We start from the raw sequence: 18,130 nt of genomic DNA, 5'->3' as shown, positions 1-18,130 counted from the left end.
TCTTGGAGGAACAGATGGGAAAATAACAAGCGGATCAACTCTAGAAGAACCTATAAGTCTATTGGTGTTCAAATAAGTGTCCTACTTCTGGACACATGTCCAACCTCAGTGAACCCTTGGATACCTTGCTAACCATGGAAAGAAAAAATGGATGTTTCAGCTGGAGATAAGGATTTTTGCAGGACCTGATGAAGCAGATGTGACAAACCCAGACCTACTGGGATATGTCACACAGTTACACTAAGCTGCCACCAACCATTCCCTTTAAGAAGTCACACAGACCAGGGATGGATTTTTAAACAATAAAAAGAATAAGGTTTATTTAAAATACACACAGGGAAAAATAAACAATCAGGTGAATAGGATAAAGTAACGTGGCTTATTCTCACTCATACAAGCATACAGTTTGGTTCACCCAGAACCCTTAACTTAAAGCACAGACCCTGAACCTATCAGTTCTGGCTACCCAACAGACACCTGAACCTATCAGGTTGGTACTCTGACACACAGAAGTACCCTGTCTGACACACAGACTCCCACAACAGCTTCTTCTTCCCAGCTGCTGCTTCGTCACATCCCAGTGTCTCTCAGCATCTCCCAGTCTCCCACACAGGCATCACATATTTATACAGTACAGCCCCTCCTCCTGATGTCCCGCCTTCCACTCCCCATAGGATGGAACTTTCCCTCCAAACCCATGACAGACAGGTAACATCAGTGCTGTATGTAACACCTCCCCTCTTTATAAGTTGTTTTGTAGGGGGAAAGCTAACGTGCTTTTCACCAAAAAAACAACCTGAATAAAACATACAACAACAGTTATACATACCTTATTATACTTACTCATACTTACATTCTAAGTTAACCATAGCAATTATGCATTTAAACATTTACCATATACATTACATCAATTTACCTTTATTCTTACAAACCAAATTCAAAACCAGGTACATTTAACCTTTATCATCATTATATACACATAGTCCATGTTCTTTCGCCGTCTTCATTCTTCAGGTCTTCTTGATAAGGCGTCAGCAACACAGTTCACTGACCCTCTGACCACCTTCACTTCAAAGTCATAGTCCTGTAGGTTTAAAGCCCACCTCATAAGTTTGCTATTGTGGGTTTTCATTGTCTTTAACCATTGCAATGGTGAATGGTCAGTACACAGAATAAAATGTCTTCCCCAGATGTAAGGCTTGGCCTTCTGGATCGCGTAGACTATGGCCAAACACTCCTTCTCCACGGTTGCCAAATGTCTCTCACCTTTTTGAAGTTTCCTACTCAGGTAGGACACTGGATGCTGGTCACCATTCTCATCCTCCTGGCACAGAACTGCTCCTACCCCGCTGTTAGACGCATCGGTGTAGATGATGAACTCCCGGTCGAAGTCTGGAGCCCGCAGGACTGGATAGTTGATTAACGCCTCCTTCAACCTCTGGAACGCCGCCTCACAGTCGCTGGTCCACGGGATGCGGTCATCAGCCTTCTTCCTCGTCAGATCGGTCAGCGGAGCCGCAATCTCGCTAAACCTCGGGATGAACTTTCTGTAGTAGCCCACCAACCCAAGAAATGATTTGACTTTTTTCTTGGTGTTGGGTCTAGGCCAATCACGAACAGCTTCTATTTTGGCCTCCAGGGGTTTTATCATTCCTCCCCCTACCATGTGACCCAAGTATTTTATTTCTGGGCTACCCAGCTGACACTTGCTGGCCTTTACTGTTAGCCCTGCTGCACTTAACCTCTGCAGCACTAACTCCAGGTGTATCAGGTGATCTTCCCAGGTATTACTGAAGATCCCTATGTCGTCAATGTAGGCCACTGTAAAGTCACTGAGCCCTGCCAAGGTCTGGTCCATCAGCCTTTGGAATGTGGCTGGTGCATTTCTGAGACCAAAGCTCAGGACTCGAAACTCATAGAGACCAAAAGGGCTGCAAAAGGCAGTCTTTTCTTGATCCCTGGGATCAATTCTTAATTGCCAATATCCCTTTACCAGGTCCAATGATGAGATGAACCGACAACCCCCTATGGTTTCAATCAGGTTGTCTAGCCTGGGCATTGGGTAGGCATCAGGAGTGGTTACACGGTTTAATTTCCTGTAATCAACACAAAACCTAATGCTCCCATCAGGCTTGTCCACAAGGACTATCGGAGAGGACCAAGGACTAGAAGAGGGGACGATTATGTTCTCCCTCAGCATCTCGTCCAGCTCCTTCCGCACCTTGTCCCTATAGGGTCCCGTTACTCGGTATGGGGATACTGCCTGCGGGGGTGCATCCCCTGTGTGGATCCGATGCATCACTCCCTTCACTATCCCCGGCTTGTTGGAAAACACCTGTTGATATTTACTAAGCAGCATTTTTAGTTCTTGCTGCTGGTCTTGGGTGAGTGCAGGACTGATCTTTACCTCCTCTGGGTTGTATTTTACTTCCCCTCTACCCTCCCAGAAGGGTAATTCCGCTTCCTCACTCTCAGCTGCTTTTATCGCGAATAAAACCCTCTGTTCCCCTCGGTAGTAGGGTTTTAGGGCATTCACATGAACCACCCTCCTTGCTTGGTTCTCCTCCTGCTCTATTAGGTAGTTCAGGTCTGACATCTTGGAAATGACCCTATATGGTCCTGCCCATTTGAGCTGCAGTTTGTTCTCTCTGCAGGGCCTAAGCCAAAGCACTTCCTCCCCTGGGTCAAAGTGCCTCTCTCTAGCTTTGTGGTCATACCATGTTTTCTGTCTGACCTTCTGAGCTTGCAGGTTTTCTGCTGCCAGCTCTAGATTTCTCCTTAGGTCATTCATCAAGGTGTCTATGTAAGTCACAACGTCTTGTGGGTCATCCTGGGTGATCTGCTCCCAATTTTGTTTGATCAAATCAAGGGGCTCTTTCACCCCTAAGTGTGCAGCAAACATGTCAGAGTGACCCCTTTGTAAGATCCTGGGGCGATACTTTTCAGGTACCACCAGCTGACTTCTGATCCCATCTCCCCCTTTTGAGATATTCCTCAGGGTTTCTCTATATAAAATCCCCTTTTCCTCCAGAAATCTCACTGGGGTTTCAGGTGTTAGCTGGGCGTCAGTCACCTGTTCAAAACACTTTTGGAGAGTGGCGTCTGCCTTTTGCTCCTGTCCAAATCTGCTGTCTGTGGTTAAGGTTTCCACCACAGCTTCTGAACTCCCCTCTGCTTCCGTCTCTGGCTCATCATTACCCCCCTGAACTGTCCCCGTGGTGGCTTGTGAGCGTGTAATCACTAGCACCCGTTTCACATGTTCAGCCAGGTCATTTCCCACGAGCACGGCTGCTGGCAGAGTCGATGAAATCGCTAGCCGCCAATCTCCCCTCCAGCCTTGAAAGTTGACAGGTACCTCTGCTACTGGCAGAGAGATTACCTGCCCCTCAATCCCTGCCACCTTCATGCTCTCATTTGGGATTATAAACTCCCTAGGGATGATATCTGGATGGCACAGGGTTACCTGGGAACAAGTGTCCCGCAGCCCCCTATACTGACGGTCAAGTATTCCTACGTCCACCCCGGCTGTCTCAAACAACTGAGAATCTGTTTTCACCAGCAAGCAGCGTTTTACCTCCACAAGAGGACCATTTTCCTCAGCCTGATCAGCAGAGGTAGCTGTTCCAGACTGAGTAGTCATGGCAACAGGCTCCCTCAGTGAGACTGAGCCTTGCTCTTTCTGGACACAGAACACAGCTTTTGGCTTGGTTCCACTAGACTCCTGAGGCACCATTCCTTTTAGCTGCTTTAATTTCTGACACTCTGAGATTAGATGACCCTTTCCCTGACAGAAATAACATTTTCTGGTGTATTTTGATTCTCTCTCATCTTGTTTTGGTTTTCCCTCCAAAATCTGAGGTCTTAGTTTCATGTCTGAGGGCTTCCCTTCACCATGGGCCCCTCCCCCTTGCTGGCTTTTCCCTGGTCCCTGAGAGTACTTGCTGTAGGTTTCTTTGGGTTTACCTACAGATTTCCCCTCACCCAAGGGCTTTCTTATTTGGGAAATAAAATCTGCGATCTCTGCGGCTGCTGCCACAGATTTCGGTTTCCTTTCCCTCACCTGGAATTTCAATTCCCCATGCAGGACTGAATAGAACTGTTCCAGCGCTATCAAATCTTTAAGCTGCTCATAGGTCTCTGTCCCCTCCTGCGATAGCCATTTCTCAAGCAGCCTCACCAATTGGGCCCCCACTTGGGTAAAAGTCTGTTCTGGTTTCTTGGTGAGGGACCTGAATCTTTGTCTCAGCTGCTCCGCATTTATCCCATGTCTGGCAAAGACCAGTTTTTTAAACTCTGCAAAATCTTTCATCAGTTCCTCAGGCATCTCGGCATAAACCTCAGCCAGGCTACCACTGATTAAAGATCGCATGATGGTCATCTTCTCAGTTTCCCTCACTGAGAAGTCCACAAACGCTCTTTCCACTAAGGAAAAGAACACCTCAGGACAATCTCCCTTGTGGTACACAGGGAATTTCTTCAGGTCAGCTTTAGACAGTTGGCCTCCCTCAGAATCCCTATTATTATTATTGTTCTGGTTCATCAGTTCCAGTTTTCTTAATTCAAACGCCATTTTCTCTCTCTCCAATGCCAATTCAAATTGTCTCTGTTTCTCTCTTTCCCTTTGCTCCATTTCAAATTGCCTTTCCCTTTCCTCCCTTCTTTCTCTCTCTAATCTTTCCTCCATTTCCCTCACCCTCAGTTCATGCTGTTGGGCTAGGAGTATTTTTCTGAGTTCTGGGTCCTGCTCTCCTGTGCTGTCACCTTGCACTGAGCCAAATTCATCCTCAGAACCTTGGTCAATCTGGGGGTCTTTCACTTCACTCATGTCTGCTACTTGGCTTCGAGTCAAGGGCATAATCCCCCCTCAGAACAGGCTGCTTTAAAAGTCAAGCCTCAAAATAAAACGACCACTTTTTTCCTTCTTGCCTCAGAACCAGCTCTCCCCAGAGATTGCTGCTGTTCTTCAGCACTTAGCTTGCAACAGTATCGAGTCAGAGCCTACCCCCCTCTGCTGGGCCTCTCAGCTGGCAAGCTAGATCACTGTTACTACGCAGTTTTGCCTCAGCTTTTTCCCGCCAAAACTAGGCTGCCTCAGAGCACCTTAATCTAAGTCTCCCCAGTTGGCACGTTCTTCTACTAGCGCACCTCCCCGTGAGGTACACCTAGAAGATTACCTACGCGCCTCAGACTGTCCCTGACTAGACCCCCCTTGCTCTGGGCACACTTGCCAAGGCTTTGCTGGACCGCTGGACAACTGGACCAGTCGTATCCCACACGCTGGACACCAATCAATGTGACAAACCCAGACCTACTGGGATATGTCACACAGTTACACTAAGCTGCCACCAACCATTCCCTTTAAGAAGTCACACAGACCAGGGATGGATTTTTAAACAATAAAAAGAATAAGGTTTATTTAAAATACACACAGGGAAAAATAAACAATCAGGTGAATAGGATAAAGTAACGTGGCTTATTCTCACTCATACAAGCATACAGTTTGGTTCACCCAGAACCCTTAACTTAAAGCACAGACCCTGAACCTATCAGTTCTGGCTACCCAACAGACACCTGAACCTATCAGGTTGGTACTCTGACACACAGAAGTACCCTGTCTGACACACAGACTCCCACAACAGCTTCTTCTTCCCAGCTGCTGCTTCGTCACATCCCAGTGTCTCTCAGCATCTCCCAGTCTCCCACACAGGCATCACATATTTATACAGTACAGCCCCTCCTCCTGATGTCCCGCCTTCCACTCCCCATAGGATGGAACTTTCCCTCCAAACCCATGACAGACAGGTAACATCAGTGCTGTATGTAACAGCAGACCACCAAAGAATTGATGCCTTTGAATTGTGGTGCTGGAGGAGGCTCTTGAGAATCCCCTGGACTGCAAGGAGAACAAACCTATCAGTTCTAAAGGAAATCAACCCTGACTGCTCACTGGAAGGACAGATCCTGAAGCTGAGGCTCCAGTACTTTGGCCATCTCATGAGAAGAAAAGAGTCCTTGGAAAAAACCCTGATGTTAGGAAGGTGTGACGGCAAGAAGAGAAGGGGACGACCGAGGATGAGATGGCTGGACAGTGTCTGCGAAGCAACCAACATGAACCTGACCCAACTCCGGGAGGCAGTGGAAGATAGGAGGGCCTGGCGTGCTCTGGTCCATGGGGTCACAAAGAGTCGGACACGACTAAACGACTAAACAACGACGACGATGTTTCATCAAGATGTGTTGCTGTTTTGCGACATCCTAAATACATGCGCACAAAGAATTTAGCATGCCTCTTTAATTACTTGACTATGTACCATTTCCTATGTGTATTCATTCCTATGCTCTTCCGTTACAAACTGGACTTTAAAAGAAAACTATTGGAATCTGCGTGAAAGATTAAGAGGCAAGTCAGAAAGTATTAGGAAGTGAATACTATTATAGATACGTGCACACTTGGGATGAGTGCATGGTATTTGTAACTCATGGGATGGCATCAGTGTGTATTATTTGTGGATTTGCCCTTTAATCCCAAAGGATGAGTGAAAAAGAACAAGGGTTGATGCCAATAAGACAACTCCATCCCAAATCCCCTCCCCTCCTCTACCACATCAAATTTTACTTAACTCATGTCCTGGCATTGTTTCAATATTCATCTTCCCTCTACTGCCAGCCAGGGATGGGGACTTGAGTCACAGGACTCTCGAACTTAAGTCACACTAGTGACTCAACTTGGACTTGACTTGTTTTTTTCCTCTCCAATCACTGGGACTCAACTCATGATTCGAAACCCATCCACCCTCTCCCTTTTTGCTTTTAATAGGGTCTCGGACTTGAGGCTTGGAGCTTGGTACCAAAGACTCTGAACTGGACTTAGGACTCGGACCCGAAAACTTGCCAGCATCCCAACTGCCAGCATCCATAAGGATGGAGAAATAAGATGGAGCATAGATGTAAACTGATTCTGTAAAGGTACAAAATTTAAAATGATGACAACTATTGCAGTTATTGTTGCTTTGTTGCATGGGCCAGCAGAAGAAACACTGGGTTGGTGGGTTGCCTTTTTGTGACCAGTCCATCCTGTGCTTGCTTTGTGTGCATATGTGCATGTACACACTTTGCTTCACAAGGGGAATGAACCAGGTTATTTTTTTACTCCTCTAAGGCAAACAAAAATCTGAGATTAGTGTTTCCCAGCACAAATGTTTTAAGATACTAGCTTTATCAGCTGCAGCCAGCATCCAGAATTACTACATGCGCACAGAGTCTAATTATGGGGAATCACAGAATCCACCTCAGCCTCTACAGGCCATGGTTAATGACTCGGGGACTCAGGAGGAGGAAGATGGGTTGTCCTGTTGGGAGACATAATCAATTGGCCTCCATATATTCTTTTCCCTTCAATCACTTTTATATTTCAATTGTATTGCATAATCGCTTTTACTGAAAGGACCAAACTGGCCATTTATTTCAGACATCGGAGGCTTAAATTGGATGTGTTTGGAATTAGGTACAATAAATAATGTTCCCCCTCAGATAGCAAAATGTCTTGGGCCAGCCCTGATGAGTGAATCCCTCCTTCCTTCCTCACAGGGGCTTGCAGAACTAGCTGCCCTCTCAGAAAGAACAACTCAGCCATCCACTTGCATTGCCAGGGCTTCCATGAGCACAAGCTTCTACGACGGGAATGATAGGAGGCTGGAAGTTTCCAAGAAAACCCTGGAAAAACAGCTTTCAGAGGGATTGGAGTCATCTCCAGGAACCCAGGTAACAAAGCTATTCCTATGTAGCGTAGCCTGTCAGCTGGGCACTGTAAGAACTTAGCAGCATTAAGAATGGGCCCTTGAGTTTGCTTGCTTGTTTTCCTCTTTCCTCACTATTCTCTCTGTGTTGCGTCATTTTACTAAAGCCTAAGGGATAAGAACTGGCCTTGTTTTTTTATTGATCTGTTAGCTGCTATGGAAAACTTTCTGGCTGGAGGGAGTTTTAAAACATAAATAGAGATATAACAAAAGTTGCAAACAAACAACCAAAGAGAATCACATATCTTTGGGCTAAGAACAGAGTTTATTCACTCTCCAAATCTTTATTAAAGCAGCCTGGATTCCCTTCCCCAACACCGTTTCTGTACTTACTTATACATTGACTTCTGTGCTTGGATGATCCTTAATGACTGAGTAAAGTGGATGTATCATCCTCTTCAGCTATCTGTACCTCGCTTACAAGGACATCAGATATTGTCTCCTTGCTTACTATCCCCCAAACCAATTCTGATAAATATTTTATTTTTTCCTCCATTCTGTAGTTTCTCTCCCATTGCTAAGCAAAGAGTTCTATTCTATTTTTAGCTACAACATGAACTAGGCTGTTGGCAGAGAAAGCGAGAGCGAGAGCAGAGAGTTGTGTTTTTGTAACCTTACACTCAGTTTGTGAAGGATAATAACACAGGTTCATATCTCCTTTCCTTTTCTTCTTCTTCATAATCCTGCAGCTTTGCAACACTTCAAAGCAAACATAATAAAGTGGTGCCTCGCTTAACGGGTGCTCCGTTTAGCGACGAAATCGCTTAGCGATTACTTTTTCGGAGCATTTTTGCGCTTCGTTTAGCGATGGTCCCTATGGGCGATTTTCACTTAGCAATGTTTGGGACCATGCTTCGCATAGCGATTAAATTTTGGGTCCCCTGTTTCGCTTAACGATGGTTTAAACAGCCTCATGTTTGCTGTTTTTTAAATGTTTTTCTGTTATTTATAAAGTTAAAGTTTACTGTTTAAAATGTTTGAAATCATAAAGTGCACTTAATAAACCCTTTGTTAATCAAATTTGACTTTGTTCTGACTCTTTTTAAATTTGTTGTTGTATTTTTTTCCCCATTGAGATGCGCTGAATAGGTTTCAATGCATTTCAATTGGGGAACCGCGTTTCGCTTAGCGATGTTTCCTATGGCGATTTTCGCTTAAGGACGGCAATTTGTTCCTATTGGAACGGATTATACAGTTTTCAATGCATTTCAATGGGAAACCGCGTTTGGCTTAGTGGTGAAATCGCTTAGCAGCGATTTTTTCAGAACAAATTAACATCGCTGAGCAAGGCACCACTGTACTATATTTAAGAGTCTGTCTACAATCACTGTACTTTTTTGTCGCTTCTATGTGCTGTCATGGATTCTACCATCTTATACCATTTCCAGTAGCAAGGAAATAGAATAACTGAGGTGGAGTCAATGCCTAGACTTTCTGTTTTGATTCCTCTTTTTCAGGAGCTCTTTTCAAGCATTCAGGAAGTAGGGATGTGGGAGAGCAGAGAACAGACCACTTTCCACTATTTTTCAGCTCCTTGCAAGGAGACCGAGAGCTTTAAGAGATCAGCATTTCTGTGTACACTGCCTCTCTATGTGATAGGAAATCCTGTTGTTTTTTTTTTCAGATTGTTGTTCTCCATGTGAGGATGGGGCAGTGGCAAAGAAGAGATAGAAATGGGGTTGATAAGTATCCTTACCAAGTATAATCTCAAATAAACAGAACAGAAGAGAAAGGAATAGAACAGAATAGGGTCTTCTTCCGGGTCTAACCCTTCCCATCCAGGCTTTTCTTAAAGTAATAATAATTCTAATCATATTTGTGAGCTGGGAAAAGTTGCTTTTTTTAAAAAAAAAAATCAAAACTGCAACAGTTCTATAACAGCAGTTATAACAGTACTGTATAACTATTTCTGAGCCTCAGATGTATGCCTGTAATAAATTACTTTTTAGAAGTAACTTTCCAGGCACTGCTGCCTTTGCTCTGCTCATCAAAATGACAGACATTTTGCTGACATAACCGCAAACAAGAAAATAGATTGGAGTAGATTGGAATGCTTTCATAATGAAGCACACAGTAAGTTTAATTATGGCACTCAAATTAAAGCACATCCGCTTAACCTTCGCTATCTTTTAATTATCCAGTTATCTTTTAATTATCTTGTCTCTCTGATACAAAACCGTCTCCATGTAGCCCAACTTATTCTGCACATTTTTTATTTGCACCTCAGTTCCCCCTTTCAAAATGTACACCTTTCTTTCCTGCCATGTGGAGCTCTCTGAGTCACAACCGAGAGATCTGTCTTCTATGGTATCAGGAAAACTTCAGCTACAGAAGGAGAGGGAACAGTCGCTGTCTTCTCCTACCTGTACCTCTTCTCCTTTATGTCCTGGAGTTAGAAGGGGAGGGAAGGTGGGTAGGCAGGGAGTGCGTTTAAATGTTTGAGACAAATCTGCAGGTTGTCATCTGGCACTTTATCCCACACACTCGTGTGTTTTTATAGAAAGGATCTCATTGTTTCATCTGATATGTTTGAAGACGCCCTAGGTATGCGTGGGTAGGTAGAAAGGCAGGCAGGGAGATGCAGACATGTGCAAGAGTTTAGGAGGAGGAAGAAAAGAGAAATGTACGTTGCAAATCTCTAGGTTATAGTCCAGCAACTTGAGAGCTGGGTTGCTGTTCTCCAGGAAAAAAAAGTCCAGTCTTCACTCCTCTTCTTAAGGAGGTTAGCCAATGGCTAGCTTGGATGAGGGAACTCACTACAACCTGTATTTCCCTGATCCATACCTCATCACAGGGTGCAGACTATCATGAAGCGTTAGGGTGGGCTGGGGACTCACCATCTCAGTTTTGGTTGATAGACACCGTAATGACGTGGTGAGATGGCTGATCTCCAAGCCCTGCCAAGGGTCTCGCTGCCAGCAAAACAGCAAGACGACAAACCCTCTTTTTGATTATGTTTTTCTCCATTCTGGGCAAAACTTCTCCAGACTAGTAGTACCTCTCTCGAGTGAAATACACATCTGAATGCATACCCTCCACTGCAGGCAAACCTCCCCCACCCCCGGCAGAATAACTGAGCTAAAAGACATAAGCATCTCATCCAGTGCTACCAGCACTTGCTAATTCATGCAAAAACGGTTTCTGGAAATGTCTCCATGTTACGGGCTGCATTGTTGGCAAATGTAGGAAGGTAGTTCCCCTACACAATACAGTTGCTTTCCCCTTCACATACACAATCTAAAGAAAAAAACTTGAGAAAGACTATCTCTAAGCATGGAAGCGCTATATAGTTGTGATAACTGAGACCTCTTGGTGGACCTGTGCTCCATGAACTGAAAGTCGTTGGCACTGCTGGGCACCACCCCATTGTTCGATATCGGATTTCCATAATGGACTTTCTTGGCTTAGGCATCTGGCTGTGGAGCCAATGGCTGCAAGTTAAACTCCCCCCCCCCACAGTGCCTGCTTGACGGGGGCTGGACTTGATAATCCATAGGGCTTGATAATTCCAGATCTGCAGTTCTAAAACTATCCTCAGCTTATTTCCCTGTCTCAAAGTCCATTCTGTGCAGATTTGAAAAAGAAAGAAAGAAAGAAAGAAAGAAAGAAAGAAAGAAAGAAAGAAAGAAAGAAAGAAAGAAAGAAAGAAAGAAAGAAAGAAAGAAAGAAAACACCCTTAAATGTTTTTGTGCAAAGTTTTCAAATGGATAAATGAATTTGTTTATTTATTCAATGATTTAATTTCTGTCCTGCTTTCTTTCCTAATGGGGACCCAACGTGATTTACAACAATATTTTAAATCCACAAATAATTCAAAACATACCTATTAAAATTCAAAACTATAATATGCAAATATTGGAACAGATGATATATGATATGTCAAACAGATTTTAAATGAATTCTTCATTTCAATTTCTGGCTCAGTGCCCCAAAACCTCTTTAAAGAGGTATATTCTCAGCTTCTGGAGGAAGGAAAGATGAGAAGGGGCCAACTGCACCTCCGAAGGGAAGGGGTTCCATAGTTTGGGAGCAGCCATATAAAAAACTATCTTTGGGGACATATGAAAAGCATATAGTAAACAGAAGACTGGGGGGATCATATGAATGAACATAGACTGCCACTGACTGTAATTGTGCACAGTTTAAAAATATGTGCATTTTTAATTTTAATATTTATTTATTTATTTATTTATTTATTTATTTAGGCATATAGTTTGAATGTGTGCACATTGATTGATTGATTGATTGATTGATTGATTGATTGATTGATTGATTGATTGATTGATTGATTGATTGATTGATTGATTGATTGATTGATTAATTGATTGATTGATTGGCTGGTTGGTTGGTTGGTTGGTTGGTTGGTTGATTTAGCCTTTAGCGCAAGTGTGGAGATGTAGAACTGCTTGAACCTGTACCAAAAAGAAGAAGAAGGTGGGGGACCCAAAACACCCCTCAGCAGAGGGAATCTCTAATGCATCACTCGTAATAAATCAGCTGAACTCTTTGTGTGACTCTGAGTTCAAGCATTTTAAATGATGGAGAAACATTGGCATTCATTTGTATTTGTTCTGTCTAAGTACTCCAGTCTTCTATTTTCATCTAGATCTAAGGTGATCTCTCTCTCTCTTTGTACAAAATAAGAAATGAAGCTTCTTAGCTGCTATGGAAGCTTTTTCTTTGACTAAAGAAGCCTTCTATAGAATCTGCTTTTTGCAGTGCCTTTTAAATCTATTCCTTCATCAGAGGCAAGGATGATCCATATCTCCTATGTTTCATGCTTTATCTTGGAAACAGTGCTTAATGAAACCTTTTACTGATGTTGATTTAGCATCAATTAATTGCATAGATCTGAACATTAGGAATGAGTGGTAGCACAGAATTTTTTTTTACTAGCATGCAGGCATGTAGGCATTCAACGTATCTATCACCCATAAAGCAACACACACTTTGAGCAGCTTACAGCAAAGCATACACAAGAAAAATAAATACAAAATAATATACAAATGGACAAACAAATTAATCAATCTATAAAACAACTGATGAGCTGATCTTTTTCATGACCACTGTATTTTTGGTAACTCTTGTAGCAGGGGGTCACAGAAGGTAGGAACTGCAGTGGTTTAGGCATCTGTCTGGGGAGCCAGAGTTTGGGAGTTCGATTCCCCCACTGTGCCGCCTGGGCACGGGCTGGACTCTGTGATCCATAGAGTCCCTTCCAGCTCTGCAGTTGTAAGATGATGATGATGATTAAAGAACACCAGGCACAGTCAATCAAAAACCAAAGTATCTGTTAAATATCAACATAGTATGTATGCTGTTCCTAATATTACCATTTTATAGCTCTCTCCTCCTCCTCCTCCTCCTCCTCCTCCTCCTCCTCCTCCTCCTTCAGTCTCCTGGGCTTCTGGGCAATGCCGGTGGCCCTGTCAGCTGATCCTTCCCCTCTGGAAGCACCACTGAATTGCTTCTGACACTAACAAAGAAGGAACTGTTGTAGTGCTATTTTAACAAGGCTGTGCACCTGACAGCACTGGAAAGGATTACAGTGGGGTCTCGACTTACGAACGGCTCGACATACGAACGTTTTGACTTACGAACCGCTCTCATAGGAGTATATGGACTCGACTTACGAACTTAGATTCGAGTTACGAACTCTTTTTTTTCCTTTTTTTAAAGCGAAGTCATCTTAGGTTAAAAGGAAAAAAGAAAAAATATCCCCCTCTAGTGGCAGAAGGTGGAATAGCAGCTTCCCATTAGTTTCTATGGACGAAAAGAGCAGATACGGATTAAATGGTTTTCAATGCATTCCTATGGGAAATGCAGATTCAACATAAGAACTTTTCAACTTGAGAACCACCTTCCAATACGGATTAAGTTCTTAAGTAGAGACCCCACTGTATTCGAACAGGAACAAGAAAGTGACCTTTATTTATGTATGTATGTATGTATGTATGTATGTATGTATGTATGTATGTATGTATGTATGTATGTATGTATGTGTGTGTGTGTGTGTGTGTGTGTGTGTGTGTGTGTGTGTGTGTGTGTGTATGTATGTATGTATGTATTTATTTTATTTTATTTTATTTTATTTTATTTTATTTATATCCCGCCTATCTGGTTGGTTAAGACAACTCTAGGCGGTTTTCCATCTGTTGGGGAGTTGCTCCAGCAGATTCCTCTCAAAAGTCGCCCTGCAGGTGGACTAAAAAAGGTCCAGCCTGGGCACAGATTGGGGCTGGGCTGGAGCTCAGGTCCCCATATGTCATGCAATCAATGGGAAATAGATATCACCAGACTGCTCCGCAAGCTATTCAAATTGCAGTGATCACACCCTGAGATAACAGCTAATCTAAACCCTTTGAGATCCCTAATAGGGAGCAGTCTGTGTCAATGTCATGGTAGGCATCTGCATAGCTTTTTTCACTGGATTGACTATGGTCCAGAATGGAGAGGGGAGAACGTTAACACGGAAGCATTTCGTGTATTCCATTGGCAGTGGTGTTTAATAAGAAAAGCAATCAGCCTCACTGACCTTTGCTTTTAAACCGTACTCTTCATTAGAGGTATTTCTACAAATTCTCACTGCTTTTCAGTCTATTAAGTCAGATTTTTTTAAAAGATCGGGCTGGAGCAGTGGGGGAAAGCTTTCAAAGCCTGGCATATAGGGCCTTGCTCAAAATCAATTTTTTCCATATATCTACATATTTGTCTATTTGTCTGCAGGTCTTGCTGATTGCTTTTGCTAGCATTCACGTTTGAACAAGAGATTCCTCCTCTCACATCACCTCTTTCCTTTTAATTGGTGTCAAGGTGGAGACATAAGAGTGAACACCTGATACATAATAATTTTTCTGACAGTAAACCAAGATATATCTAGCAAGAAGATGAACAGACAGACAGACATGTGTGCAGGCTTGCATACACCATCGTGTTGGCTGCATTAGCTAGGCTCGTTTTCAGGAAATGTTTATGGAAGTCTGTAGCATTTAAAGCTCCAGTCATGAATTCACTCCAGGTTCCTGGTTGCTTATTAAATTTTAAGTTTTAGACACGTTTTCCCATTCTGAGATGGATAAGCTAGATACTTCTTGTCAAGTCTAGTTTGCATCTCCCTTTAATACACTTCACATAAAATTCAAATTTTCACCACTGAATTGTAGTCACGTGGTATATACAGTGGTGCCTCGCTAGACGATTACCTCGCAAAATGAGGAATTCATTAGACAATGACTTTTTTGAACTGCAAGACGATTGTTCTTATGGGCGATTTTTGCTGGACGATGTTTGGGTCCATGCCTCGCAAGATTTTTTTTTTTTTGCAAGATGGTTTCCGCCCCCCCCATTGGAACACATTAATTACATAAGACCTACTTTTTTATCCCAAAAAAGTGGGGGAGAAAGTGTATGCTGCTGGCTTTCCAGGGTCTGCCTCCTGGAAAAATATGAGCATACACATTCTCCCCCACTTTTTTGGGATAAAAAAGTAGGTCTTATGTAATTAATGTGTTTCAATGGGAGAAAAAACCATCTTGCAAAGCATTGCCAATGGGGCTATGGCTGCAAATTTAAATGATACAGGATGGTGAAAACAGCCAGGAAGCAAAGGGTAAAGAGATTGTAAAAACACCAAGGAAATCACAAACACAATCCCCCATTAACACAAATTATGCAGTTGAATTCCCCACATTTGGGGAAATCATAGGGATCAGTTGCACACCCAAAGTACAATGGATGAGCCTCACCCTGGGAAAACCACTTTTATGACATGGTATTTCTCCTGCAAGGTTTGAGTTGGGATGGCCCTTGCACCGCCTACCCCCTTCTGTCCCCTGACTCCCCAAGGCATGGTGACCCCCTGGCTGTACCTCCCATTCAGTACAGGGCTACACAGCCGCCTAGAGTGGTCTCAATCGACTAGATAGGCGGGATATAAAATAAATAAATAAATAAATAAATAAACAAATAAACAAACAAACAAACAAACAAACAAATAAATAAATAAATAAATAAATAAATAAATAAATAAATAAATACACAGCCCCAGTCCTCCCAGAGGCCAAGAGAGCTCCTCAGTGTTTTGGGGTGCCCTGCGGGACCCCCATCAGGGGCTAGGTGTTCCTCCCACAATCCTCTAGTGCACAGGTATTAGCATATGCTAATACCTTATGCGAATACCTGTGCACTAGAGGATTGTGGGAGGAACACCTAGGTAAATGATTCGATAATGGTTGTGAGTTGTGTAACCGGAAATTTCTAAAATGATTTAACAGGTGGTAAAATTAAGGAACATTCACCTTGTGTGACCATGCCCTTAGATTCATATTTGCTCCCTGAATGATGGGAGTTCCTTTAATGGGAAGCCGAGTTATGAATTGTCTGTTTCAGCAAGATTTGAACTCAGAAACCCTGGGGTCACTTCCAGCTCTTCAGTTGTACGACTCAATGCTGCAGCTCTGACATTACTGAAAGCAGAGGTTTGAACACAGTTAGAGGGGGGTTTACCTAGCCTCAGCCCCCTCCCTGATTGCATTGCTGAGTCAGAGCTGTATTGTCGGCTGCCGACAGGGAAGATTAAACACCCATGGCAGCTTCACTGATCACTTAGCTGATACCAGGCACACTCTGAATGGCTAGTTATGACTTTTAAAGCCCCAGCACATACTCTCCTTCCACACACAGGACTACCCTAACTCCAGGCTCTAAGATTTGCAGGAGAAGCCCTTCTCTTGGTCCTGCCACCTTTAGAGTGATGCTTGGTGAGCATATAAGAGGTTCTGTTCAGTGACCAAAGGTTAGGATCTTCCTTGCTGAGGCAAACGAGATTGGTTGCCACCACCACCCCATGTCCTTCTGGCAGGAGCCGAAAGCCTTTTTCTTCAGTCAGACGATGAAGAAAAGGGGCTTCTGAGGAGATGCCACATTTCTTTTCTTGTAAACTGAGTTTAATTGAGTGGTTTTAATAAAGTGTGTTCTGTTTTTAATATTGAGAGTTGATTTCATTATGTTTTAATATTTATAGTGGGTTTTTTTTTCTTTTAAGAAACCCTGGGAATAAGGCAATAAGGCAGGGCAGACCCATAGGGGAGCTGTCACCCTTGCCTCAGGGCATTTAAAACTTGCACAGTTTGCCAGAGTCCAGTTGCAGGGAAAAAATGTGTATTATCACGGCATGTTTCCACCCCAACTCTGCTCAGGAAAAGTGAAAATGAAGATTTTCCTTGGGTTTAAAGAACCCAATCTATTGAAAGGCTACAAAATTATTTCCTATATATATATAAACTATGCATTCTTCTTCTAAACTCCTGATGAAATACAAAACATACAAATACTGTCATAAAATCACTTTGTTAAGGAAAGCCATATTTCTTTTCTTAAAATCAGAGACTGTTCCCCCCCCCCCCGCAACAGTCTGATTTTTAAAGGGTTTTCTTGCTTCTTCTTCTTCTACCAAATAAGAGGTTGTGCTGAACCAGACATAAGACATAAAGGCCAACTGATGTGTGTCACCAATATAGTAAACATGCTAATATTTTAAATGCATTCATCTCCCCCCCCATCTTCTTTTCAGGCAAGCTGAGATTATCCAGTTCACTGTTTCAGTAAATCCCAATTACCCTGCCATGGACGGTTTCTTCTCTAGTATAGCAATAAACATTACTGTTATGAGACTAATTGCAATATGCTATACCAAAGTCCTCTGCCTCCAAATGAATTCCACTGATGCCACCGCTAAAGCCGAAAGAGAAACACAGGCATACATCAATATAGGGCAGACACAGGCGATGGGACATTCAGACCTAAATGCAATTACTAATCTCTTCCTCAAGTATACCCTTTGAATCAATGAATATTAACATAGACCTAACTAGTATACTAGTGGTTGGACAGTGTCATCGAAGCTAGCAGAATGAATTTGACACAACTCCGGAAGGCAGTGGAAGATAGGAGGGCCTGGCGTGCTCTGGTCCATGGGGTCATGAAGAGTCGGACACGACTAAACGACTAGACGACGAACTAGTATACTTATTTATTTGATTTGTATCTTTCCTTTCTTATATGTATTGAAAGGAAGGAAGGAAGGAAGGAAGGAAGGAAGGAAGGAAGGAAGGAAGGAAGGAAGGAAGGAAGGAAGGAAGGAAGGAAGGAAGGAAGGAAGGAAGGAAGGAAGGAAGGACGGACGGACGGACGGACGGACGGACGGACGGAAGGAAGGAAGGAAGGAAGGAAGGAAGGAAGGAAGGAAGGAAGGAAGGAAGGAAGGAAGGAAGGAAGGAAGGAAGGAAGGAAGTTTAAGTACTGTGCCTGGTGGCACAGCCAAAACACAGGTGTAC

The 18,130-nt window shown here is 43.2% G+C and overlaps 1 non-coding gene across 1 annotated transcript; it reads right to left on the bottom strand.

Moving 5' to 3' along the window:
- Nucleotides 1–15,425: 15,425 nt before the first annotated feature.
- LOC140703396 (U1 spliceosomal RNA) lies at nt 15,426–15,591 on the bottom strand. Its single transcript, XR_012082811.2, has one exon. It is a non-coding gene; the product is annotated as a U1 spliceosomal RNA (small nuclear RNA).
- Nucleotides 15,592–18,130: the final 2,539 nt, after the last annotated feature.

The sequence above is a fragment of the Pogona vitticeps genome, chromosome 1 (assembly GCF_051106095.1).
Source record: "Pogona vitticeps strain Pit_001003342236 chromosome 1, PviZW2.1, whole genome shotgun sequence".
NCBI lineage: Eukaryota > Metazoa > Chordata > Lepidosauria > Squamata > Agamidae > Pogona > Pogona vitticeps.
Note: the sequence above shows the minus strand (reverse complement) of the source record. Positions and strands in the feature narration are given on the sequence as shown.